The 27,306-nt window shown below is 38.2% G+C and overlaps 1 long non-coding RNA gene across 1 annotated transcript; it reads right to left on the bottom strand.

The window, feature by feature from the left end:
- Window positions 1-1,428: 1,428 nt before the first annotated feature.
- Window positions 1,429-27,306, bottom strand: LOC134810370 (uncharacterized). The gene is made up of 4 exons (XR_010158183.1): window positions 27,252-27,306; window positions 24,920-25,085; window positions 3,867-3,991; window positions 1,429-1,528 (listed from the first exon to the last, which is right to left on the bottom strand). It is a non-coding gene; the product is annotated as an uncharacterized LOC134810370 (long non-coding RNA).

Raw genomic sequence — 27,306 nt, 5'->3', positions numbered from 1 at the left:
ATCATCCCTACTCAACACTACATTTAGCTTTCAAGAACTTTGGTAGCCTGAACATGGCTATGGTGGGAATATTTACACTATGGAAATTGGCAAGCACTGCAAGTCAGGGCCTCTTTTTTTTTTTCCCAACTCTATTACCAGCATAACATTGTTAATACTAGTGTCTGATAGAAAGTTAGCTCTCTGTAAATAGTAGTGATTATAACAGGTAAATTGCAACAGGAAAAAAAAAGCGGGTAAGATTCATTCCTATCCTCAAAAAGAGTGATTACTAATAATCCATATGGCCCCTTTGTACAAAAGGGACCCTTCCTTCAAGACATTTCACTAATATATGACAGGAAATCATCATATTAAATTAAATCTATATTATGAGTGGTGGCACCGAGAGTTATGTGGTGCATGACCTAGACAGCTAACTACACTTAGTGTTCCTACAAGAAACTACACCCACAGTCACTATTTCATTTTCCATCCTGTTTTAGAGGTAATTTTTTCCACTCAGTAACTATGTGAGTTGTTCCCCTATTTTCATTTAATCCTCAAATATATCACTCTTGTGAATAAACTGCTTGCAAATGTATTTCTTATAAAATAAAATATTTTCGATTCAAGGACATTTTGAAACATGTTTTCAGTGGTGAAAAGGACGTCTGCAAGAGGAACTGAAAGAGAAATAAACAGTTACTGGAAACACACGCTGAAGGCGGGGATTGGGGCACATATTAATAAAATAGCTTGAGTAAAATTGGATAATGCACAAGAACAGCAAAACAGAACAAAACAAAACCCAACAACGATGAGGAATTCATCAGTGAAGGGCTCGCGGAATGTTCTGAGAATAATTCTTCCTTGCTAATGCCCTCCAGTTTGCATTAAGATGCCCAGCAGTTCACCCTCCAGTCTGAGCCAGGCCAGCTACACAGGCTGAAAGTTTCTTAGGCCCTCGATGACGATCCTGGACAAGCACCCTGAACACAGCCTCCCTGGTACATTCTTAGTGCACTCACAGAATCTGCTGCTTCCCAGGTCTTTTGGATGTGAAATGAAACCCCAAGGACTGCTTTAACAAGGGGCAAAAACACATGCAACCAAAGCCAGCAGTTATGCCGAAGCATCCCGGATTCCCATGAGAAACTCTCTGGATCTAGTTCCTCTACGTCACATGAGTGTGCAAACAGGAGACTACAAGAGTTTAAAAATACTGGGACTGCTGGAGATTTCCCTGGCCATATATAGTTCACTTGTTTCACAGTAAGTTCAAAAGAGACAAAGGGAGAGGGAGGGAGAGAAAGAAGGCAACGGGCACTCAGCTTGAGTGAGTAGGGAACCTGATTACAATACTGTGCCACCTTCCTTCTCCCCCCAGCTCCACCCCGGCACTCTCACCCCCAGCCCCCAAGGCTCCCTTGAGTTTGTTTTCTCTCAAGGAAGCTGCAGCCGAGGTACTCCTCCGCCATCTCTGGACATCTGCTTGGCTTGTCTATTTTCTGCTACAGGCAGAGGACAGGAAGGAAGAGTTTGTTTCCTGTAAATAGAGGGAGAGAAAATTACAGCTATTATTGTTTTGACAACGGAAGCCCTCCCTGAAACTTGTACCACGGTTCTTTCCTGACAGGCAGCAGGTCTGAGTTGCCGACTCTCGGCAGGAATTCCTCCCAAGGGGTCCCCGAGGAAAGCTGAAAGCCTTGATGGCTTTGCATTAGATGTCTAATGGCATAAGATGTAATTCTGGGCAATCTTGATATTGGGCTGTGGAAATGGAATGCAGCCTGTGTTTTGATGAATGTTTTGATACAAGCCTCTCCTACCCCAAGTGAGCATGCTGGATCCTGACCCTTAAGCACACACGCAGGTTTATGCAAACACACACCACAGGGTGGAAAATGCCTTGATAAGGCAAATTATTTATGTTTATCTTTTTAAAATCACCCCCGTTCCCTGCTCTCCCAAACTTTGTTTCTTTTGAAGATTCCTCGACTTTTTACACTAAATATAGGTACATGTATATTCAATGCGAAGCTACAAAATTACCACTATATATAGGGTATCCTACCTTCTATTTTCAACATTTGATGTGTTCACATGTTGTTGGGAATGTATTTGACCATGATCCTCAGACATACATTTGTAATTTTTGTAAGTGTTAAATTCATCTTTTACCTGATTGGTATTGGACATCTTAAAAGAAAGGAGGCAAGGAGCTAACCACCACTATTGGGTTGGGAAACAGAAGAAAACCTACTATTAATACTCTGTCCACTTACTAACGAGAATGAGATTTGTTACTCCAAGGGATGATTATCTCCTACTGGTAGGAGAAATAAACTTAATTGTGATGATTGAAACAGAATTCTTTTTTAATCAAATATATTAAGAAGGGGTTGTTTAGATTTATTTGATGAACTTGCAACAATAATAGAACTCCTGACATAGGATTAAGTTAATGAGATTATTTTTATTATTGGCTATCTGAATACACCACCCTTTGGTTGTCCTCACTCACTGGCTGCTCCTTTGTAGTATTGTTTGCTGGTACCTTGTCCTCTGCTCTATCTGCAGATGATAGTATATCCCAAAGCTCAATGCTGGCCCCTATTCACTTTTCCATCTAGGCCTATGGCTTCAATATCTATATGGTTTCCCAGTTTGTGACTCCAGGCTTCATCTGACACTTGAATGCCAGGTTCTTAGAAGCTACAGCATATCTGACACATCCACTTGGCTGTCTAATAGACATCTCAAACTTCACATGCCTAAAACCAGACTCTTGTTTCCCCATCCCCAAAGCTGCATCCCATCGCAATAATTGCTACCACCATTCTCCTAGCTGCACAATCAGGAAATCATCCCTAATTCTTCTTTTCCCCATATCTCCCTATCCAATCTACCAGCAATTTCTCTTAACTCTACTGCCAACCTACATCCTCCATTTGTCTATCTTTCTCCAACCCCACTGCTACTATCCTAATCGAAGCCGCCATTGTCTTTCACCTGGACTACTGCAGTAGCCCCCATCTGATAGCTCCACTTAGATGCTTGCACAACTCAAATCTTTCTACACAGAGCAGCTAGAGTGATCTTTTGAAAATGTAAATGGGGACATGTCATTTCCTTACTTAAAGCCCTTCAGTGGCTTCCCATCAAACCTCAGAATAAAATCCAAACACCTCACCTTGACCTAGCCCTGCCCCTGATTATGTCTTCTGCATAACATAACCCCCTTTACTCACACACTTTATCCATCTTTCTCTTCTCCAGAGAACGTTTCTCTCCCTAGAACCTCTGCTGAGAATGCTTTTCCCATGGAATTGTATGTCCTTGGCTTCTTTTGATACTCAGGTGTGAGATTAGATCTCACCTTCTAAGAGAAGCCTCGTGCTTTTCTCAATTCTTTCTATCATTGAACTTATCACTACTTGGTGATTTCTTATTTATTTACTTGTTTGTTTTCGTTTCCCTGCAACTGTATCATAAGCTTATGTGAGCTGAGGCCTTGTCTTCATGTCCAATGTTGCAGCCTAGTGCCTAGAAGAGCCCCCCTCTTCTAGTGCAGTGATGCTCAATGACTGTTGAATAAATGACAGAACCAATAAACATACTACTAGGAGCCCTGATCTGTTCTGGGATACCTGGAAAGACTTTCCTAAAGAATGTTGTCTGAGTGGAATTCTGAATGATGCACAGTAATCAATGGGAAGAATTCAGGGAGGAAAACAGGAGAGAAAAGCGTTCTAGACAGAGGAAACAATAAGTGCAAAAACCTGGAGTTGAGAGGAGCAAAGTGCATTGGTTACACCTTCATAGTAAGAAGGTACCATGTTTGGAGTGCAAGAAGGGGGACAGCAGTTTAAGCTGAAACTTACAGAAGTATTCCGGACTTCTAGGCCAAGTTGAGGATTTCAGGCTTTACTTTGAGGACTTCGGAAAACCATTGCACATTTGAACAGGCAGGTGGCATACTATTTGCTCTCCAAAAATTTGCCTTTGGCTGCAGTGTAAAAAAGAGGATGGGGTGGAAGTCAGTGTGGCTGTTGTCCTTCCTGCCATTAGACAGCTGCTGCAGTAATCTAGAGGAAAGATTATAGTAATTTGGACTAAACTAGCGGCAAAGGAGATGAAGAAATTAAAATAGATTCCAGAGATATTTAGGAGGTAAAATAAAATAGTGGTGTTTAATTAGATAAAAGTAGAATGATGAAGATGGAGAGAGATGGAGACGTTAAGCTTGAAGCACAGGTTTTTGACTTGGATGGAGGATAGCAACATTCCTGGAGGCAGGGACATGAAAGAGAGTTGGAATGACAAAAAATATCACCAGCTTGGTTTTCTGTATGTTCAGTTTGACTGTCTTTAAGATAGCCAATTGGAGATGTAGAGGCAGACAGTTTGATTCATCAGTAGATGCTCAAAGAAAAAGTATGTTGGGAAGGAGGTATAAATTCAAGAACACGGTGTACAGCCTATGAACACTTTGATAACAAAAACCACTCTGTATAATTTATATTTTCCATAAAGTTCAACACAAAAATATAAGCTACCGTAGCTACTGCAAATAGTAAATATGTATGAAAGGAAATGGTACAGATCATTTTAAAGAAGGAAAATAAATATTCACTGGGAAAGTGTCTTATTTAAAATATAGTTTTTAAAAGTAAATGATAGGAAGATCATATATTTAAAAACATTTTTAAATTTATTTTTTTTGAGAGAAAATCTTGCTCTGCCACCCACACATGAGTGCAGTGGTGTAATCTTGGCTCACTGCAACCTCCACCTCCCAGGTTCAAACGATTTTCGTGCCTCAGCCTCCCAAGCAGCTTGGACCACAGGCACACACCACCACACCCGGCTAATTTTTTGTATTTTTAGTAGAGATGGGGGTTTCATCATGTTGACCTGGCTAGTCTCAAACTCCCGACCTCAAGTGATCCGCTTGCCTAGGCTTCCCAAAGTGCTGGGATTACAGGCATGAGTCACTGTGCATGGTCTATTTTAAGTTTTCTATAAACATTTTTTTCTGCCAAAATTTGAAATTGGTTAAAAATTGTCACATTAAAAACTCCCCCAAAGCCAGGTGTGGGGGTTCACGCCTATAATCCCCGCACTTTAGGAGGCTGATGTGGGCAGATCACTTGAGGTCAGGAGTTCGAGACCAGCCTGGTCAACATGGTGAAACCCTGCCTCCACTAAAAGTACAAAAATTAGCCGTGTGCAGTGGTGCATGCCTGTTGTCCCAGCTACTCAGGAGGCTGAGGCAAGAGAATCACTTGAACCCGGGAGGCAGAGGTTGCAGTGAGCCAAGATCGCACCACTGCACTCCAGCCTAGGCGACACAGCAAGACTCCCACTCAAAAAAAAAGAAAAAAAAATCCCCCAAAGACATCTTTGTTCATGGGCAAGTTTACTACAGTATCAAAATTAGGCTAGTAATGAGAAAAATATATGCTAAATAAAAATATTTTCTATAATCTATCACAGCTCTCTCTGGGTTGAAGAATCATAATGAAAGAGAACATTTTCCTTACTTCCAAAGCAGTGCACAAAGTAGTAATTGTCCACCTTGCAATTCTGACTAATCCTCCATGTTACTCAAAACACATACATTGATTACAGTAGGAGAGTAGGAGTGCATGAGCTTATTGTGCTTGAATTTGAATTGTTTTAAGTGAGACAGAAACCTGAGTGTGAAAGTGTGACAGAAGATACAGGAAGGATCATAAGTGTGAGGGTATCTATTTCATGAACGTGAGCTACAGTATTATTTTCCTAGGGTTGCCATACAAAATACCACAAACTGGGTGGCTTAAATATCAGAAATGTATTCTCTCTCTGGTCTGGAGTGTAGAAGTCCAATGTCAAAGTGGTGGCAGGGCCACTCTCCCTCCAAATCCTCTAAGAGAGGATCATTCCTTACCTCTTATACCCCCAGGCATTCCTTGGCTTGTGGCAGCATAACTCCAATGTGTATGCATCATCACACGGCTGTCTTCCCTCTGTGTCTGTGTGTCTTTGCGTCTTCATATGGCATTTTCCTCCCTATGTTTCTGCTTTCTGTTTTTATAAGGACACCAGTCATATTGGATTAGGGCCCACCCTAACCAAGTATGACCTCATCTTAATTTATTACATCTGCAAATACCCTATTTCCAAACAAACTCACATTCACAGACACCAGTGTTTAAAACTTTAATATTTCTTTGGGGTGGGTGGCCAAAATTCAACCTATAACATGAACCATGGATGCCAATGAAAATGTGTGTATGAAGTTACAAGTGTGGGCTGAGTGTATGAGTGTGTGTGAGTTTTTGTGTGAAGGTGTGTGCACATAGTAAAGAACTATAACCAAGTAACCAATTTGTTGATCTCTAACCTGCTTCCAGGTTCTTGCTTTCAGTGGTTGCTTGGCTAGCTTTTATGCTGTCCCATGACTCCATTCACAATGAGTAATGGATCGTTTCCGGGCCTTCACTCCCACTTTTAATGAATACCAATGCTAATTAACTGACAGTAACATGTAGCTGCTCTTGGCTGCATGCATCTCTCACTGAGGTCATAATGGCTGCTGGTAATGTAATTTATTACTGTGTAAGGCACACTCTGGGACTCTCAATGTGAAGACTATTTTTGCAAGTGCCAAAGCATTGCAAAGCAGGCCTTTCATGGTAAGGTAATATGTTCCATAGCTTCTGGGCCTTGGCATAATGACGCATCAAAGTCACTATGGTTCTACAGGAATCCTGTAAAGATTTCCAACCACTGTACCATCTGCTGGGAAGGACAGAAGACCACTGTTTGAAGAAGGACTATTGCTTAGATCCTGGAATCAGAAACAGCAACAGAACGTCCTAAATGATCAGAACACCACATACCATTGTTATTATTGTTGTTTGCCTTAGAATTGTTTTGAGAGTGACAAAATTGCATCTCAAGGAGAAAAAACATCAAAACAATACCAAGAATTTCTGTTTAGGGGAATAGAAGGCACTCCAGCCCTTGTATGTCCTACAGTGAGGTCACTCAGGCAGCCTACTTGAGGACCCAGCTCTGTACTCCCTGTGAACTCTACCAAATTAGCTTTACACGACGCAGCCATCTTGCTTCTCTAGAGGATCAAAGTAACTGGACCCAGGCCCAGTGTTCTGCTGATAACCAGTCACAGGATACGTTTGCACCCTGTTCTGCTCCTAGTACACCATGCTGCAGATTCCTCTGTATTTCCCAGTTTATATCCATACAGGGAACTTGGGTTCACATATTTCCTTCTATTATCTGAACTAATCTGGTGACCTGAGATCATTTATGTACCCTACACTCTTGTTACAATGCTCTGGAACTATGTAACTATTTTTTTCTCATGTATGGGGCTACTGTTCCCAACCAAGTCCTTTTATCCTTCCTATAATAACTTTTGTAATAGTAACAGCACCTCCTTGTAACACTTAAAATGCTTGTCTCACAAGGGCAGCCTGACAAGGGAAAGTATGTCAATATGATTTTTAAATGACAGCTGAATAGTGAAAAATCACAAGACTATCTAGTCAAAGTAATAACTAACAATAATAGCGAGAAAGATATATCACCATAAAAAATAAAAAATTGGAGAGAATAAGATGAGTTAGAATGGAATTTTAGCTGCTCAACAATGGGTGTCACTGGTTGATGTGCCACACTTGGCGCGCTATATGAATACATAGTAACTGTGACCATAAAATATTGAAACTGACTTTTTAAAAATGCCAGAGCTTAAATATCCAAATTATTTTCCTCAACCCTGAAATCACGTGGTTTTTCCAGTGCTACTATATTTATCTAAAAGCCTTGTGAAACTACTCTTTTAGAAACACTGTTGAATTGAGTTTGTGAAAACTGAGAACAAAAAGCAGGCTCATTACTTTGTAGTCACATCTTAAATTTGTCATCAAAATGTTTAATCATCTTGATTACTCATCATATTCAGAGAGTTGGTTCCAAGTAACCTTGAAAAATCAAGCCAGATCTCTTTGAATGAACATTTACTGTCACATTTTTAACTTTATCAGATTTTCTTAATAACAAAAGTGATGTAGGCTCAGTAGAAGTCAAAAAAATGTATAAGGAAAAGATAATAATCTCCATTCTCTTTCCTTTTTCTAATCTTACTCTACTGAGCTAATATAATATCTATGCTAAAGAATAATAAACAGTTATCTGTATTAACCTGGAGGGATGTCAAGATATATTTTAAATAAAAAAGAAAGAATGATATATAGTCAGCATTTCACATCTACAGGTTCCACATCTGAGGATTCAAGCAACCACAAATAAAAAGTATTTGGAGAAAAAAAAAATAAAAATGACAATACAACAATAAAAATAATATAAATAAGAAAAATAATATTCTGTAACAACTACTTATAGCATTTACATTGTATTAGTATTATAAGTAATCTATAGATGATTTAAAGTATATGGGTTATATGAAAATACTATGCCATTTTATATCAGGGACTTGAGCATTGCAAACTTTGGTATCACACAGGTCCTGAAACCAATCCCCTGAGGATACCAAAGAATGACTGTATACAGTATGACTCTATGTTTTTAAAAAATTGTATCTATACATGTATAGATCTATAGTATGGATATACCAAATTTTATTCAAACACTGCCCTGTAGATGGACAGTCAGGATATTTGCAATTTATTGCCTCTACAAGAAATGCTGCCAGAGACTTCCTTAATCATGAGCCTTTATGCCTGGGTGCCTTTATTTCTGTAGAAGAGATTCCCTAAGGTAGAATTGCTGGGTCAAAATGTACATATCATTACCCCTAGGAAGAGGAAAAATGCACAGAATTAATAAAGCGTTACTGAAATTTAATTAATAGAAAAATTTAAAGCCCAATCTGTGTTTCCCTGTGCCCATGACCAGAGAATACAAGTCATATAATTTAGTGTCTCCAACCATTCATGAGAGAGAGAATACTCTGAATACTTTGCACAATAAGAAAAGCCAAGGTCATTACTGGAGAAAGGTTCTAGTGGGCTTCATAATGTATACATACTGAGTGCTTCCTCTCTGCCAGGGATAGTCATAGGCATAAGAGACATAGAAATGGATAAACTGGTCCCTGGTCCCAAGGAGGTTAAGGGTCTGATAGAGGAGACAGACCAGGAATCACATTTACAGTACACTGTGAGAAGAGCGATGACAGAGACATGTACAGGTTGCACTGGAAACCCAGACATGGGTCACCCACAGTTCTTAAGATTGTCTAAAATACATGCAGAGTCATCACACATAGCCAAGAAAGCACATACAGCTGAATGTACAATTTGCTAAAAAGCTCAGTGATTAAGTACTAAAAGCTCAATGATTAAGTCAAGTGGCAAGACACGGGCCAATAAATGATCTAATAACAAGTTAAACTTTACAAGGTTATATTTAAGTTCTTTATTTTGAGAGGCCTAAAGACAGACTTACATATATTTATAGTGTAACTTTATAATGCTCATATTGGGGATAGGAACAAACACAACTTTCCAACTTGTAAAATCAATTTATTAAATGAAATTTTTTTGACCCCCAGTATATCCACATCCATATAATAATAAGACATTGTATAATGGGGTTTGACCATATTTCTACAATCTTAATAAGCAAAAGTCATTGAAAACACAACTCTTACTTTATGATTTGGTTTTTGTTGACAGGAGTGGATTTCCACATGACACAACAATTACTGTTTAATTTAGCTTTAAAGATGAGCTATAAAATAAAAGAATCCAGGGAATATATTTTTAAACTGATGATGTGTTGGCTTCAAGAACATCTGCATAATCCACTTAGAAGGAAATGGTAAATGATGTGAGTGTAAAGAAGCACTTCATAAAACATTTCCATCAATGCTTTTTTTTTTTTTGAGACAGAGTCTCGCTCTGTTGCCAGCTGGGGTGCAGTGGCGAAATCTCAGCTCACTGCAACCTCCTCCGCCTCCCGGGTTCAAGCGATTCTCCTGCCTCAACCTCCTGAGTAGCTGGGATTATAGGCACACACCACCACGCCCAGCTAATTTTTGTATTTTTAGTAGAGACGGGGTTTCACCATGTTGGCCAGGCTGGTCTCGATCTCTTGACCTCGTGATCCAACTGCCTTGGCCTCCCAAAGTGCTGAGATTACAGGCGTGAGCCACCGTGCACAGCCCATCAATGCTTATTTTTAATCTAAAAATATACAGTGTATAAAAGCAAAAATTTAACACTTGAGCTTTTCTTTGGAAAACTCTGGTTTTCTCAGTCTCCCTGCCTATGCCCAACAGAGGAGAGAGATTTGCTGGTTTTACATTTGTTTCTATAACATAAAGAATTCTTAAATAGTTTGCTTAAGTGAAATATTGTATACCTACACTGAGCACCTTCTCACAAAGGAATTAAAAATAAGATTTTTCCCCCCAAGGTCATTTTGCAAGGACTACAGTATATCAGTGCATAGCACTTATCTACACACCCTCAGACAATTCCTTCTTCCCTCCATCTCTCCCTTTCTTCCCTCCTTCCTTCCTTGCTTCCTCTTTTTTTTCAACAGTATTAAGCAGTAACAATTGAATGCTTATCATGGTGCTATCTACACAGATTCCAAAAGCAATCTATTCCATTAAAGGGTTTCATAACACAGTGCAGTATTAGATTATAAATATACATAATTACGTTTAGAAGAGTTGAACACTTCTGGTTCAGTGTTGTTTAATAATTATATCAATAGTATGAATGATTAAATAGAAGTCTGGTTTCCTAGGAAGAAAAACTGTTCTTCTGCCTTTGAGGATAAGTTCTGAATCCCAAAAGATCATAGTAAATTGGAAATGTGGTTAGATGAAAATAGATTAAAATCAATGAGAAAAACTGCCTGCTAATTTAGAAGTAGGAAAACTATACTATTCAAATGAAATTATTCAGAATAACTTTTTATGTGAAACAATGACAGAAAAGTATCACTTGCAGTGAATACAAAATGATTATTATAGTCATGTAGAATAGTCACTAGTCACTTTTTCAGGGTGAGCATAATAGTTTGTAGGAGTCCAGAGGTAGTTCTTGCTTGATATTCACTCATAATATTACCAAAGCACGCTAATCAATTGGGATACACTAATTCAAAGAAACACTGACAAGCTTATAGAAGACTCACAGATATGTCTATATTTGTGATATAAATATTAATTTTTTAATAGAGGCATTAAGTAGCCCCTGAGTATATTCACAGCATGACTCCACAGTGCCATTCTCTATCCCCGTTGAGGATGGACAAGGAGGTAAAGGAAACAGACAAGGAATAAAAGCTGCCTCTGTGGTTTGAGATCAGATCAATTCCTCATCTTTCTGAAATGTTTGCATGGTCCTTCCTAGAAATGGAAAGGAGCAAAAATCAAAACACTGACTTTAAAGCTATTTAATAAGCAAGCAGCTTGTCAGGAACTGTGAAAGCATAGCTATATTTCTTCCAACTTTTGATTAGAGAAATCTGTAGATATGGATTACTTACATATAACAGAGGCTTATAATGTACCTGAGGGAGAGTTTTATGTTTTATTTATTCTTTTGTTTTATAATCTTCCTTCCATCACATTGGGTTTTAAACACTTTTCAAGGATTCTGGGTAGCTGCTAGTGAGAGATGTATGGTTTTTAAATATTCTTGAGTCCTCTCATAAAGCACAGGCAGAGCAAGTATGATAGCAAAACCATAATCCCTTGGGCAATGTGCGCAGCAAACAGGTGACAAGATATCCCCTACAAACCCCTAGATACTGGGAGACGAAGCATCCACAGCTGCAAGACCGATGCAAGGTCATCCTCAATGAAGGAAGAAGTATGGTCAACTGGGAATTGGCATCCCTGAGAATAAGAGAACCCAATGAACACTCCCTGGAGGCCCCGTGCCAGCTGAGAGAGTGGCTTAGGTTACTTTTGTTCCACCAAAGCTCCCTTCCAGGACAAAATCCCACAATGAGGAGAAATTGCTAGGGGAGAATCCAAATTGGGCAGGATGTGGCAAAAGAAACAGAAGAAAGAGAAGGTCCCGATACGTTCCATGAAAACAACAGAAAAGGGGACATTAGAGGCCTCAAATTAGAAAAGCTACCCTAACTACCATCCCACTGGAAATGATGGAAAACTCATTTTCCTTAAAAATTAGCATCCAAAAAAACATGAGAGTTGAACTTATACAAAGATATTACTTGAGACAGAGAGAGGCAAAACACCTAGGCAAACAATTAAAATGCGTCAAAAGGAATACTTACAAAAGATAAAAAGTGTAATATAATATTTAGCAGCCACTTAGATGAAACACAATAGAAGACAATAAAGAATAACAAATCAGAATTAAGAAAAACTAAAAAATGAGATAACTGAAGAAAATGAAAATTTGAAAAGGTGACAGAATTTATAAAAGATTTTAAAATAAAATAAAAATAATATCATAACGTAAGACTAAACTAGAAGGGATACAAGAACAAGTAAATACAACCAATAATACCTTTATGAATTAGATGACTCCACAAACTAGAAATAGAAGGGAACACCCTCAACCTGATGAAAGGCATTGATGAAGAACTCACAGCTAACCATACTTAATGATGAAAGACTGAAGGTTTTCCCCTAAAATAAGAAATAAGACAAGGACATTTGCTCTTACCACTTCTATTTAACATTGTGCTGGAGGGTCCAGCCTGGAAATTAGGCAAGTGAGTAGACTAAAAGGTATTCTGATTGGACATGAAAAAATAAAACTATCTCTATTTGAAGATGACATACTCTTGTATACAGAAAATCTTAAGGAATCCATTAAAAAATGATAGAACTAATATATGAGCATAGCAAAGTTGTATGATACAAATAAGTATACAAAAATCAATTATATTTCTATAGAGTTGCAAAAAACCATCTAAAAATGAAATTAACCAAGCAATCTCATTTATAATACCATCAAAAGAATAAAATGCTCCCAATCAAAATCCAAATGACATTTTTTACAGAAATAGAAAAAAAGTCCTAAAATTCATATGGAAACAAAAAGACCCTGAATAGCCAACATAATCTTGAAAAAGATGAACAAAGCTGGAGACATCACACTTTCTGATTTCAAAATAGATTGCAAAGCTACAGTAATTAAATCAGTATGGTACTAGTATAAAGACAAACATGTAGATCAATAGAACCAAATAGCCCAGAAAAAAAACATGTATATATAGTCAACTAGCCTTTGACAAAAGTGCAAAGAATATATAATAAGGAAAAGATAATCTCTTCAACAGATGGTGCTGGGAAAACTGAATATCCACATGTAAAATAACAAAATTAGATCCTTATCTTAAACCACACACAAAAATCAACTCAAAATGGATTAAAACTTAAATGTAAGACCAGGAATGATAAAACTACTAGAACAAAACATAGGAAAAGTTTCTTGACATTGGTCTTGGCAATGATTTCTTGGATATGACACCAAAAGGACAGACAGACAACAAAAAGCAAAAATAGATAAGCAGGACTACAGCAAAATCAAAAGCTTTGGCAGAGCAAAGGAAACAATCAACAGAATGAAAAGGCAATCTATAGAATAAAAGAAAATATTTACAAATCATATATCTGATAAGAGGTAAATACCCTAAATATATAAGGTACTACTGCAACTCATTGGTAAAAATAAAAAAAATCAAATAATCCAATTTACAAATGGGCAAAGGACGCTAACAGACATTTTTCCAAAGACATACAAATGGCCAACATGTATGTGGAAAAATGCTCAATATCACTAATCATCAAGGAAATGCAACCCAAAACCATGATGAGATATCACCTCACACCTGTTAGGATGGCTATTATCCAAAAAACACAAGACAACAGTGTTGGTGAGGATGTGGAGAACTTTGAAACCCCGTACACTATTGGTGGGAATGCAAAATAGCCACCACGGAAAACATTATGAAGGTTCCTCAATAATTTGAGAATAGAACTACCATATGATCCAGCAATCTCACTTCTGGGTATATATTCAAAAGAAATGAAGTTCGGATCTTAAGGAGATATCTGCACTACCATGTTTACTGCAACACTATTTACAATAGCCAGGATGTAGAAATAACCTAAATGTCCACTGATGGATAAAAGGATAAAGAAAGTGTGGTAGATGCATACAACGGAGTATTATTCAGCATTAAAAAAGAAGGAAATGCTGAAATATGTGACAACATGGATAAACCTGGAAGACACTATGCTAAGTGAAGTAAGTCACAGAAGGACAAATACTGCATGACTTCACTTATATAAGGCATCTAAAATAATCAAACTCACAGAAGTAGAGAGTAGAACAGTGGTTGCCAGAGGCCGAGGGGAGGAAGAAATGGGGAGTTGCTAACCAATGGATATAGAGTTTCAGTTATGCAAGATGAACAACTTCTAGAGATCTGCTGTGCAACATAGTGTCTATAGTTAGTAATACTGTATTGTACACTTAGAAATCTATTAAGAGGATAGATCTGGTAAGTGTTCCTACCACAATAAAATGAAACTTTTTAAAGTTGCTATATCAGCAGATATTTTGTACTTGAGAATCTAAGTTGAACTCATTAGACACTACTCTCTGTATTTTGCAAAAATATTAACAAATACATATCTGCAAGAAAAAAATACACTTTTCCTAATTTTGCCCACTTGCAAATTCAAAAAAAAAAAAAAAAAAAAAAAAAGCTTAAACCAGTGTCAATAAGCTTTCTCAGAGCTTTAACTGAGATCTCTAAATACCGTGCCCCACTGAAAATAACCTGTTCTCCCTGGAGAAATGGCCAATTCCAAATCTGCAACAAAAAAGTATGACAAGCCTGGAACACCTTGTCATACCAGAATCAAAGTCATGTCAAAAGATACCAAAATACATCTTAAATAAGCTCCTGCTGGCCAAAGATGGGACATTCTAAACATTACTAAAAATAATATCTGTAATACATCAAATATATGTATATTCGTAAGTATATGAGGTATAAAAAAACACTGATGGATAACTTCAGAACATGTTAAGTAATCAATTATTATTTTGAAAACTGATGAATAAACAGAAAGAGTCAAGCATTTAAAAGTCAAGCTCTTCCTATATGAATTATACATTAGTTAACCAAATAAGGGGATGTTTTCCTTTACAGAACTATTCCAGCTAAGAAATGATAAAGGAATTCTAGAGTCAGATGAAAAGTATGCCAACATTAATAAAGTAATGGATCTAGGAAATAATCATTAACGGTGGCTAGCATGGTGGGAGGGTGGGGTGGATAGAAAGAGAGATTAAGACAGAAAGAGAGAGAGAGAGGGAGAACTGAAATTAAATAACATGGACATACCTATGAAGTAATCTTGCTTAAAAAATAAAACAAATCTGAATAAGCTCTAGATTTAACTATCAATCTATGAAAAATATAAGAAACATAGAAACACACACTAAACAACATTTCATGGATGAAATCAACAAAATCAAGACTGCAGGACACTCTACAGTACAAATGGCCCAATTTGTCAACAGAAAATTGCAAGGAAAAAAAAAAGAAGAAAGAAAAGGAGGAGGGGGAACCAAGAAGTCAAAGGAGACTTGAGAGACCTATTAAGCAATCTCTATGTATAGACTGTATTTGGACCTTGAATCAAACAAATTGTTAAACACACACACACACACACACACACACACACACACACGGCAATTTGCAAAATGTGAACATTGAATATTTGATAAGAAATTTCTCATTTTTAGGCATGAGAATAATATTGTCATTATATATTTTTGAGTCCCTATCTTTAGAGAAACATTCTAAAATATTTATAATTTATATAATGTCTAGATTTTGTTTCAAAATAATCAGCATGAGAGTGGAAATGGGGAGATGGCTGAAACATGATTAGCCATGTGTTGATCATTGTTAACACTGGGTGGCCAGCACATGGGCATTTCTCATACTATTGTCTCCACACTCAGATGTGTTTTAATTTTTGTATAATTAAAAAGCTTCCAAAAAATAAAATTACTAGAAAATAAAAAATACATTAAATGGCCAAAAAATTGCTTACAAGGATATACAAATGATGAGAAAGCATATAATAAAGTTAGACAAACAAATGAGGAAAAACAAGAATGACACAGAAAACAAGCAGGAACAAAGCTTAAAATGTATATCATAAGGACCTCCACACAGGTTACTGGTGGGTCACGTATTTGCCCAAAAGTTTTTAGTAGTTAATGTAAAAAGTGAAACTTTTGGCCAGGCATGGTCAGACATGTGCCTGTAATCCCAGCTACTTGGGAGGCTAAGGCGAGAGGATCGCTTGAGACCAGGAGGTCAACGCTGCAGTGAACTATGATTGTGCCACTGCACTCCAGCCTGGGCAACACAGTGAGACACTGTCTCCAGAAAAAAAAAAAAGTGAAATATTTGAGTTACAAAGTTTTTAATGTCAGATAAATATTAATCACTCAGGAAAAGCTGCTTGCTCAGTAGTTTAAGCATGCTTAAAGTTAAGATTCTACCAGAATTTCTCTGGAAGAAGTCTCTTGAAGGGGACATAGTGTGCTCATTCATTCATACATTCATTCATTTATTCACTCATTTTTTCAGCAAACATTTTTTGAGCACCTAGCACATACCAAGCTCTGTGTTGGAAGCTGGAGTCATGATGATGAACATGAAGACAAAAGAGACTCCTGCCTTCACAGTGCTCACAGTTCAGTGAAGAAAATGACAAAACAAGGAATTAAGATGAAGCTGTGATGGGCAGAACTCAGCAAGGAGACCTAATCCCAACCAAGGATAAAGGAAGAATTATTCCCTGGAGAAAGCAACAGTTTTCTTAGTTGATATATGAATTGAGGGGCAGGAATTAACTAGGAAAGGGTAGTAGGAGGGAAGAAGTTCTCAGATGGTGAGAAAAACCAAGATGGATGGAGAAAACAGAGAAGAATAAGTTGGTGGTGATGAGGCTGAGGAGGCAAGCATCAGTCTGAATATGTCCACAACCAACTCCTGATTTTCTCCAAGAATTTGCTCCACTTCCAGTCTTCTCATGTCAGTAATGACAACTCCATCCTTTTAGTTGCTCAGTCCAAAAATCTTGGGGTCATTTTGGTGCCTGTTTTTTTGTGTGGCGGTGTGTGTGTGTGTGTGTGTGTGTGTGTGTGTGTTTTACAACCAACATTCAATCCCTCAGCAAACCCTATTTGTTCTCAAGTAAATCCAGAATCCAACCCCTTCCCACCACCTCCACTGCTGCAGTCATTGCTTCTCACCTGGATTATTTAAACAGCCCCCTCCCAAGTGATGTTTCTGCTTCTATCCTTGATTATCCACCACAATCCCCTAACCCCAGTGGCTAGTGGGATTTTTTAAAAATAAATACCTTAATTCAAACCTCAATGGCTTCCATGCTCAGAATAAAATCCGAAGTCCTTACAAGGTCCTGTATGTCCCTACACTATTGGGCCCTCACTGACCCTGTTTCCTGCTACTCTTCCCCAGCTCACTAATGGTCTCCTTGCTCTTCTTCAAATGCGCCAAGCACATGTGTCAACTAGATATAGCATTTGTTCTTGCTGGTCCCTCTGCTTGGAATGCTCTTCTCCCAGATACCCCCAAGCTTGCTTTCTCATTTTCTCAGGTGTCTGCTTAAATACTTATTTGCAAGTGACACTTTATCTGGCCATTGCATATGAAATAGTAATACCCCCTTTCCTGAATTTTTCTATATAGCCCTTGAATTAATTGAAGTAGCCATTTGCTATTGCAACAACTTCAAAATTTCAGTAGTTTAATACAACAAAACTTATTTCTTACTCATGCAACAGTCCAATAGGATGTTTTTTATCAAACAACATTTCTAAGTAGTTCATCTTTTAGCAATGATTCAGGTCTCAGGCTCCATTTGTCCATGACTCTTCCATCACTTTGGTCCTCTGAGTCCACTGATACTATTTGTTGCATCTGCTATCAGATAGGTGAAGAGGAGGCAATAGAGGATAACAGGGAAGTTCATTTTATGGGCCAAACTTAGGAGTGGCACACATCTCTTCTGCCCATATTCCACTGGCTACAGTCACACAGCTCCAATCACTGCAAAGGAAGCTAGAAAATGTAGCCCAGCTCTGTGCCCAGGGGAGAAAAAAGAGAGTGTGGTGAACACTTAGCCAGTCCTAGCCACAGCCTGTCTTTCATTTATGGACACCAAACACTTGTTTTGCTCATCCTGTGATATGTAGAACACTTTGCCCTTTTTCCATGGGAGGCAATTCTAGTCCCATTGAGTTACTGTATCTAGCTCAAGTCCAGGACTTCTGGGTGATGTGAAGTCCTCTCCATAGGGCTGTGTAAACCACAATTTAAATGACAAGTTACCTATCTTTTCACCTAATATTCACTTGGGAACAGGAATGGGATAATCACAATTTTTTCCTTTTCTTTGGAGAAAGTTGAATTTTAGAGCCTAATTCCTGTTGGTACAAGTATGGGGCCCAAAGATGTTTTCAGTTACAAACAGTCAAAAGTTTTGGTTTTTAATCTAGGATCATGCTTTCTTTGGTTATTAATCTTTTCAAAAACTTAGTAAGTTTTTGGTTCATTTGCTTCGAATGAGTTCCATATGCAAATAAGGACACTCATCGTTCTTTCTTAGGGATCATTCTCAAGCCTGATTTATTCCCAAGCTTTCTCACTCCATGCCTCTATTTTTCAACATGTTGGCAGTGATCCATGGTTATCTGAAACAATAGGTGGGAAAGCCACATTTTAATTTGATCTTTTCTCTAAGTCTAAGTCATTTTGTTTAATCAAGAAGTTTTACTTGTTCTTTATCTCTCAGAGCCTTTTTTGTTTCTACATCTTACTGTTGGGTTATTTAGCAGCAATTGGTCTTTCCAATGTTTTAGCGCACCAAATTTTAGGACTAAGTGTTTCGTTTCTGCTTATAAACAGGTCCTTGTCTCATCTATTAATTGCAATACTTTGTCAAAGACAGCCGATGGTAGTCAACATACTTCAAACACTGATATCTTCCAGTCACTTCCTCCAGAGCTACCAGTTAAGTAGGCACAAGGTTTGTCTTCCAAGTTTTCTTAGGTAATAGCTTTACAAATGGTGAACCACTGTATAATATGGGTCATCTTAGCTTCTACCTCCAAGATCAATGTTAATATTGCCCAGTAACTGGCTGCTAGGATAATGCTGCACATTCTAGGTTCTTGGTGATAGCAGCGCCCAATTCCTGGTGCTAAGATGTGTATTTGTCAGGGGATATTAACTTCCACAGAAAAAAAAAAAAAACTCCAAAATTTGAATGGCCTAACAACATAAAAGTTTATTTCTCACTCCTACAGCAGTCTAAGATAAGTGTTTTTGGCTAGATGGCTTTTCTTTAGGGGTGATACAGAGGGTGATACAGGCTCTTTCTGTATCCAAGCTCTGACATTGTACAGAGCCTCGGAGTCCTTCAATACATTTATCCATCTGACTGGCAGAGAGGGAGAGAGAGAGATAGAGAGAGCACAGTGGAGGAGGCTTAGACAGGAGGGTTTATGTGGCCCCGGCTAAAAGTTGTGCATATCACTTTAGCCCATCTTTCAATGGCCTACTACATGGTTTATTATTTAAAATTGAAATTATATATGACAAAACTGCAGAAACTCAATGAAGTGATAGACACAAAATTCCAGATGGAAGCTACCTATGGGGATGGGAATGGAAGTGGATGAGATTTGGAACAACACTCAAGGGTCTTGCTAGGGGTTAATAACATTCCATCTCCAAAGTTTGGTCATGGAGATCCAGATGTTTGTATTGTTCATCTTTGTACCTGTCAAATATACTGAAAATATTCTATCGTGAGTGTATTCAACATTTCTAAAAGCAATTAAGTTGACTAGTACTCTGAGGCAGCATCTAATAAATGTTTAATAAAGAACACAGACAAAGTGGGGAATATTACCCAGCAGTGAGGGTGTGAGTGTTTGAGCAGTGTAATAATGTCTAATAATTGTTGAGTTCTTATATATAGCAGGCAGTATCTAGAGTATCTTATATTTAACTAGTTTAATTTTCTGAATAATCCTATGAGGTAGGCACTATTATTTTGCCCATTTTGCAGATCAAGAACCTAAGGTACAAGGTTCAGTAAACTGTGTAAGTCACACAGTGGGTTGGTAACAGACTGGAATTTCGATCCAGACCTCCTGGTTTTAGAGTCCATGTCTTTAATTCTCAATATTCCACTCTCTCTGGATCTGCTTAGGCAGGGGATGGCGAGGTTGTGCTGTAGCAAGGTTGGGAGTCACGCCAGCTATTCAGAAGGACCAGAGGGGGGAAGGTCAGAAGTCTCATCATTCTTAACTTTCCACAGCCTCCCATTCTCATGGTAAGGCAAGAGCAGCCTGAGAAGGGCAGCTCAGAGATGAGAGCAAGCAGCTGCAAGAGCAAGAGTATCTCTTGAAATGGGCTTAACACATGTCCTCCTGCTACAATCCCATCTCGGGGGACCAGGTCACACGACTTCTCATGGACAGGGATTAGGGAGAGAAGGGCTTCCAGCTGCACCTGCAAGCAGAAGCACTATTGCAGTAGTCAAAACACAGGCAATCTAAACCCCAGTTATGGGGGTGGATATGGGAAGGAAAGAAGGACCTGACATGAGATCACAATGACTGACTGGTTATGAAATGAAGGCGCTAAAATCACCAAAAATGAGAGTTTTGAGCCAAAAAAAAAATAGAATAACGGTACTGAGAGAACTATGAAAACCAGAACGAGATGTTTGCTTTGAGTAGGGTGCTATTGTGCCCCCTTTTTTTGAGGCATGGTAGTATAGCAAAGCTCACAAAATTTAAATAAAATTTCAAGTTCCTGATGTACCACCTTGAAGGCTTCAGTGAAGGCTAATGACTCAATGCACAATTTTCCCTATACATTCATGGGGTTTTTTGTTTGTTTGTTTGCTTGCTTGTTTTTTGAGACAGGGTCTTGCTCTGTTGCCCAGGCTGGAGCCCAGTGGTCCAATCTTGGCTCACTGCAACCTCCACCTCCCAGGCTCAAGCCATCCCCCCACATCAGCCTCTGGAGTAGCTAGGACTATAGGCATGCATCACCACGCCTGGCTAATTTTTGTATTTTCTGTAGAGACGGGGTTTCTCCATGTTGCTCAGGATAGTCTTGAACTCCTGAGTTTAAGCAATCTGCCCTCCTCGGCCTCCTAAATTGTTGGGATTACAGATGTGAGCTACCACGCCTGGCCCCACCCAGATGCTTTTGAGAGACTTTTGTTGCTTTTTGGTATGTGGAAGGGAGTGTATATGTAATCTACTCATATACTTTTTCATGGGATGTAATAACTAATGATATGGATTTCTTAATAAAAATAATAGTATTTATTTCTTATTTATTTTGTTCCAAGCATTATGCTAAGCACTTTATACACATTCCAGGAATACATGCTGACCATAGCACTGCACAGGCTACTATTGTTCTCATTTTGCTGATGAGGAAATTTAGACACTGAGGAGTTAAAAATGCTAAGAAACTTGTCCTAAAACACATGACTAGTAAATGGCCAATCCATGCTTTAAGCCCAGGTCCCACTCCAACACATCTTATCTGTGGTTACAAATAGTTTACATTGCTTCTGATTTCACTTTTTAGTATCTGTATGAAGCTCTTGCTTTTAACTACAAGTTTTTCTCTAAAAATTAGCAGGTGGCCTTTTAACTCACTCCTGACTCACTGGCTATTTAACTGAATTGCTAATCGACCAGTTTATTTAGCTGGCACCCTGAAGTGCTTCTTTATTTGTGTAAGTCTCTTATTAATTGAACATTTACCATGTGCCAACCTCTTCAATCTGTTGGAGAAATTGAAAACAGGGACTTTCCTTCCATATCCATAGTTCATTAACTGTACAGAAACATATTTTGAGAAATAAAATATAGCACTCTAAAACTATGTGGACATTTCATTACACAGCAAACCAACTAGACCCATATTATAGTAAAAAATCTATTCTGGAGTCTCTACCCATTTGATTCCAGTTTGGAGAAAAGGCTACATCTTGTACACAAAATGACAGCAAGAACTGGGATGATAATCTAATGTTGTGTATTGTTTCCACCCCCAATCCTTGCAAAGAAACTAAGGCAATAAATTTAAAAATAAAAATAAAAATGATATAGCACCTCAATGGATACAAACCAAAAGACAAATAATTGAGATAATTTTTTAGAATTAGTCAGGTAGAAAGCTGTTTTTTAATTGAATAATAAAAGTACTTCAAGTCCCAAATAATTATTTAGGTCTGAATGACACATGTAATTGCCTCAATTGTCTACCTTGCTTCACCAGTGGAGATTTAGAAAGAGAAGAACATTTCAGATGAAAGTTTGGGAAATAAAGGCAGAAAGGAAAAGTTACAGCCTGGGTTACTTCATCTCAAACTAGGAGCAATAATTTAGTAAGTCCTCAAATACACTAGAGGTTGATGACCACCATTCTTCACCTACACAGAGCACAGAACTAGCATATTACTTGGTATGCCAGGGCTGCACTAACAAGGCACAGCGAACGAATTGCCCATTGATAATAACAAGGTTCCTTCCAAACAGGGACAATGTAGCCAAAGGTAACTTGGTGAGAATTGTCTCTTCCCTGAAGTCTTTAAAAACTAAGAATCTAGGCCAGGTGCGGTGGCTTAATCCTAGCACTTTGGGAGGCCAAGGCAGGAGGATCAGTTGAGGCCAGGAGTTCAAGACCAGCCTGGGCAACACAGTAAGACCTTATATCTACAAAAAATTTAAAAATTAGCCTGGTGTTGTGGCACACGCCTGTAGTCCTAGCTAGTCAGGAGGCTAAGCAAAGAAGATAGCTTCAGCCTAAAAGTTTGAGGCTGCAGTGAGCTGTGATCGTGCCACTGCACTCCAATGTGCGAGACAGAGCCAGACCCTGCCTCTAAAAAAAAAAAATAATAAATTAAGTAGTTAGAATAGTTTAGATTTAGGCATATTTCTTAAAAGCAGTTAAAGGACTTGAAACTAGAGTTTAAATGCTCCTAAAGTAGCATGGGACTAGAGCTTTCCCCCAGATCACAGCGTTAGCCCTCTCCCCACATCCTTTTACTCCATCAACAGGACTTCTCAAAGGGGAGCCAGTTCTGCTCTCAGCCATACCTTAGGCCCTAAGTACTATTCCCTCATGAACATTTGCCACAATGGTTAGTTACTCCCACCCATTCCATGTTCTGTCATCTCGAGAAATGAATTCACACTCCAAAATCAATTGTCAGATAGGGATTTTAGTGCCACTAAACTCAAAGAGAAAAAGATAGTGATTTCTTAACAGTTCTTAGTATTTTTCTCTCCAGCTTTATCTTAAAATTGCACCTCTTAATAATTCAGGATGAATATAGAATACTTAGCAAGCCATTTTGCGAATGTTCAGACTTTTGGCATTAAAAATAAAATCAATGTGATGAGGTAAATGGCTTGCTAAGAGACGCGATGACTTAGAAGTAAGTTCAATGGCTTACATCTGCCTAATCTCAATCCAGGTAATACTTTAAAAATTGTCTCAGGTTACCAGGAGAACATATCTGGTGACATTGTCCCATTTAATAGGACATTAAATATCTGAATATCATTATTCAGAAGCATCACTGAACTAAACTCACATCCTACTATAACGGATCCCAATGTAGCTTTCAAATTAGTCATCCAGAGAAATACACTATGGATTGAAACACACCATTTTTTTGCATGTGTCGTAGAACACAGAAGCTATTTTGTTTCACAAGTACAACATGATGGTTTTTACGGGGGAAGTGAAGAATAATTTATCCAGTGGGGGAGGAATGTAATTAGCTTGAATACAAAGTATTGGAATTTGGCCAGGACAATAGCCCAGTTATTTTTTCTAAAAGACTCCATTATGGATTATACCAAGAATTAAACTTAAAATAGTGCCCCCTGTAGAAGCTAGCATTCTCATTGTTATTATTTTTTTTCTTTGTCCTTCAAATATAGTAAGGGAACAGATCCGTAATAGCATTTGCTGAGCATTCATTGTGTGCTAGGCACTTTGCTAAACGTTCTCATTGTTCATGGTGTCTATATGCCAGTTTGTACAGCCAAGCTCCTTCTTCATCCTCTACAAAATGCCTGCTCTTTGGTCCTCTCTTGGGCCTATGAGTGGTCTGCCAGTGATGCAAGGCACTTTCAGAACAGAGCTGGCAAGAGACCTGAACAGGTCAGGAATAGACTGGGCTATTTGGCCAGGAAACTCCACAGTCCCTGGTACCTGGACTGTGACCTAAAATGTAAAGTGGGTGCAGGGAGCACAGGCTCCACCGGGTGCTGCCCTAGACCCTGCCTGATTCTAAGCCCACAAGCCAGGAAATGGAGCCTGGTGCATGTCCTTATGTGCCTTCTCACCTCCTGCCATGGTGAAAGCCTTGTGCTACCAACTTGAGACTGACTCCAAAGATTTATGCTCTTAACAACTAGGCTAAGTAAGCTCCATAGAACACAATAGGAAAACTGCCAACTGAACAAATGATTGCACAGAGACATGGTACTTGTCCTCTTGGAGTTTCATAGCAAAAGACTTGTATATTATCTATGAAACAAAGGTTTAGGCCAGGCACATTGTCTCATGCCTGTAATCCTAGTATTTTGGGAGGCTGAGGTGGGAGGATCACTCGAGCCCAGGAGTTAAAGACAGCACTGAGCTATGATTGCTCTCCAGCCTGGGTGACAGAGTAAGACCCTGACTCAAAAAAATAAAAATTAATTTAATTTAATTTAAAAATAAAATTTTTAAAAATGCTGTTCTAGAGAAGTAAAAGAGCTCTGGCTCTGATTATCACCAGTTTTCATACCTGTGACACTTGATTAGACTTTCCATGAGGAGCACCTGTGGCTTAGCTATTCGGCTAAGACGGCTTTTCACAGTACACAGGCTCCAGCATGCTGGCTTCTCTGCCACAGTTCAGGACTCAGCGTTCTATCCATGATAATCTGTCTCAAACAAGCCCATAGGCAATACTGGAATAACAATATACACAAGAGAAGAATAAACCCAGGTTAGGTTACTTAATCTGTTGTACTCTTTCAGGAACTAAAAATCAGTCTAATCAGCATCAAAAATTATCCTCTGATGATCTCAGCAGGGCCTCCTGGTAAAAGGTTAAGGTGTTGAGTCATTGGATTGTGTTTAAATAAAATAACCGCTACATGTAAGGGAAGTGGAAATTTAGAGTCTTTATTATTCTTTTTATGACAAAAGAAAGAAGTTTTTTTTCAACAAAGATTTTATTTCATAATTATAAAAAATGTCATATGCTCTTTGGGAATAACGTTGAAAAATTAATCTCCCAGAGATTTGTTATATCAAATCTCCCTGAGCCCCAAACAATGAAAAATCCACCAAAATTCCACTGACCAAGATCATGACTATAAATATTTTATTGTACTTTTGTAAGCTAAAATCAGTGCCAGCCACTCAATTATAGCTTCTCATTTCAACTAATATTTAAATAATTATTCTCCCTTATTATTAAGAATCTTTGGAAGCATTAATTTTAATAGCTACATAGTATTCAATCATATACATCTACTTGTTAACAATTTACTTAACAGTTACTGTTAGTCTCATTTTGTTTGGGGCCTTTGTTTTTTCGTATTCTTTGGCTTTGCTTTTATTTTTGCTCTGATGAACTATATTGTATTTATTTTCTTATCTTGCCTGGAATATAATATTATGTATATGTATAGTTAAAACATTTCTATAGGCTGGGCACGGTGGCTCACGCCTGTAATCCCAGCACTTTGGGAGGCAGAGGCGGGCGGATTACAAGGTCAAGCAACTGAGACCATCCTGGCCAACGTGGTGAAACCCCATCTCTACTAAAATTACAAAAATTAGCTGGGCATGGTGACGCACACCTGTAGTCCCAGCTACTTAGGAGGCTGAGGCAGAAGAATTGCTTGAACCCAGGAGGCGGAGGTTGTAGTGAGCCGAGATCGTGCAACTGCACTCCAGCCTGGACAACAGAGCAAGCAAGACTCCATCTCAAAAAAAAAATTCTATAATTCATATACATACATAAAATATAAGAAGAAGGATATGAAGTCAAAGAGGTAGACCATTATCAAGGTTCTGCTATACTGCTTTCTAAAATTGTGGATCTAGTTGAAACACCATATTCTCATTCCATGTCCCCCACAAGCACGGAATACTATCATTTGTTTGAATATTTGATAACTGAAAAGTAAATGTGGCATCCCATTATTATAACTTGTACTTACAAGGAAAGCAATTTAAATAAATGGAATCATGCCACATTTTTAATTGAAATGTACTAAAAGATCATTTTATCTGATTGTTAAAAATACATCCAGCCTGGCCAACACAGTGAAACCCCGTCTCTACTAAAAATACAAAAAATTAGCCAAGCGTTGTGGCAGGCATCTATAATTCCAGCTACTTGGGAGGCTGAGGCAGGAGAATCGCTTGAACCCAGGAGGTGGAGGTTGCAGTGAGCCGAGATTGCACCATTGCACTCCAGCCTGGGCAACAAGAGTGGAACTCCGTCTCAAAAAAAAAAAAGAAAAAAAAAATACATCCTGACTTTCAATCAGTGGTAAATACATGATACATACCTCTGAATTTCCTTTGTTCTTAAACATTTTATTTTACTTATTGCTACTTTTTTTTAAAACAGAGATGAGGTCCTACCATTTTGCCCAGGCTGCTGTCGAACTCCTAGGCTTAGGCAATAATCCTTTCATCTCAGCCCCTCCAAGTATTGCTACTTTTAAAAATTCAGAGGTAGAGATGTCATTGGTTTGGTTCACAGAAAAGGCAGACTTTTGATTGCATATCTAAAATTGGAAACTGAGTTCAAATAATTCCATTTTATAGGTGAAAACTCCATTTTTAGACACCAAAATTTAATTCTTTAATAGTCACAGTGGTCTCACACTAGCTGGAATTATTATTTTTTATCCTCAAAACTTATCTCAATTTTGCTTTACATTTATGACATTTTATTTTTATTATACATTGTTTTTCAAAGTATTGTATGCTATATTCTTATTTTTTTAAACTCAAACCTAATTTTTGGTAGGCTTCTACAAGCATTTCGCATTATCATTCAAGCTAATTGTACTTGAAAACAAACAAACAAAGAAAACAGGTATGAGGATTACCGGCTTGAAGGCAGACTCACTCGCTAGAAAAGTGTCCACATAACCAACTTTAGCA

Source organism: Pan troglodytes, chromosome 5 (assembly GCF_028858775.2).
Source record: "Pan troglodytes isolate AG18354 chromosome 5, NHGRI_mPanTro3-v2.0_pri, whole genome shotgun sequence".
NCBI classification, from domain to species: Eukaryota; Metazoa; Chordata; class Mammalia; order Primates; family Hominidae; genus Pan; species Pan troglodytes.
The sequence above is the reverse complement of the archived record's forward strand: the minus strand, read 5'-3'. Positions and strand labels throughout refer to the sequence as shown.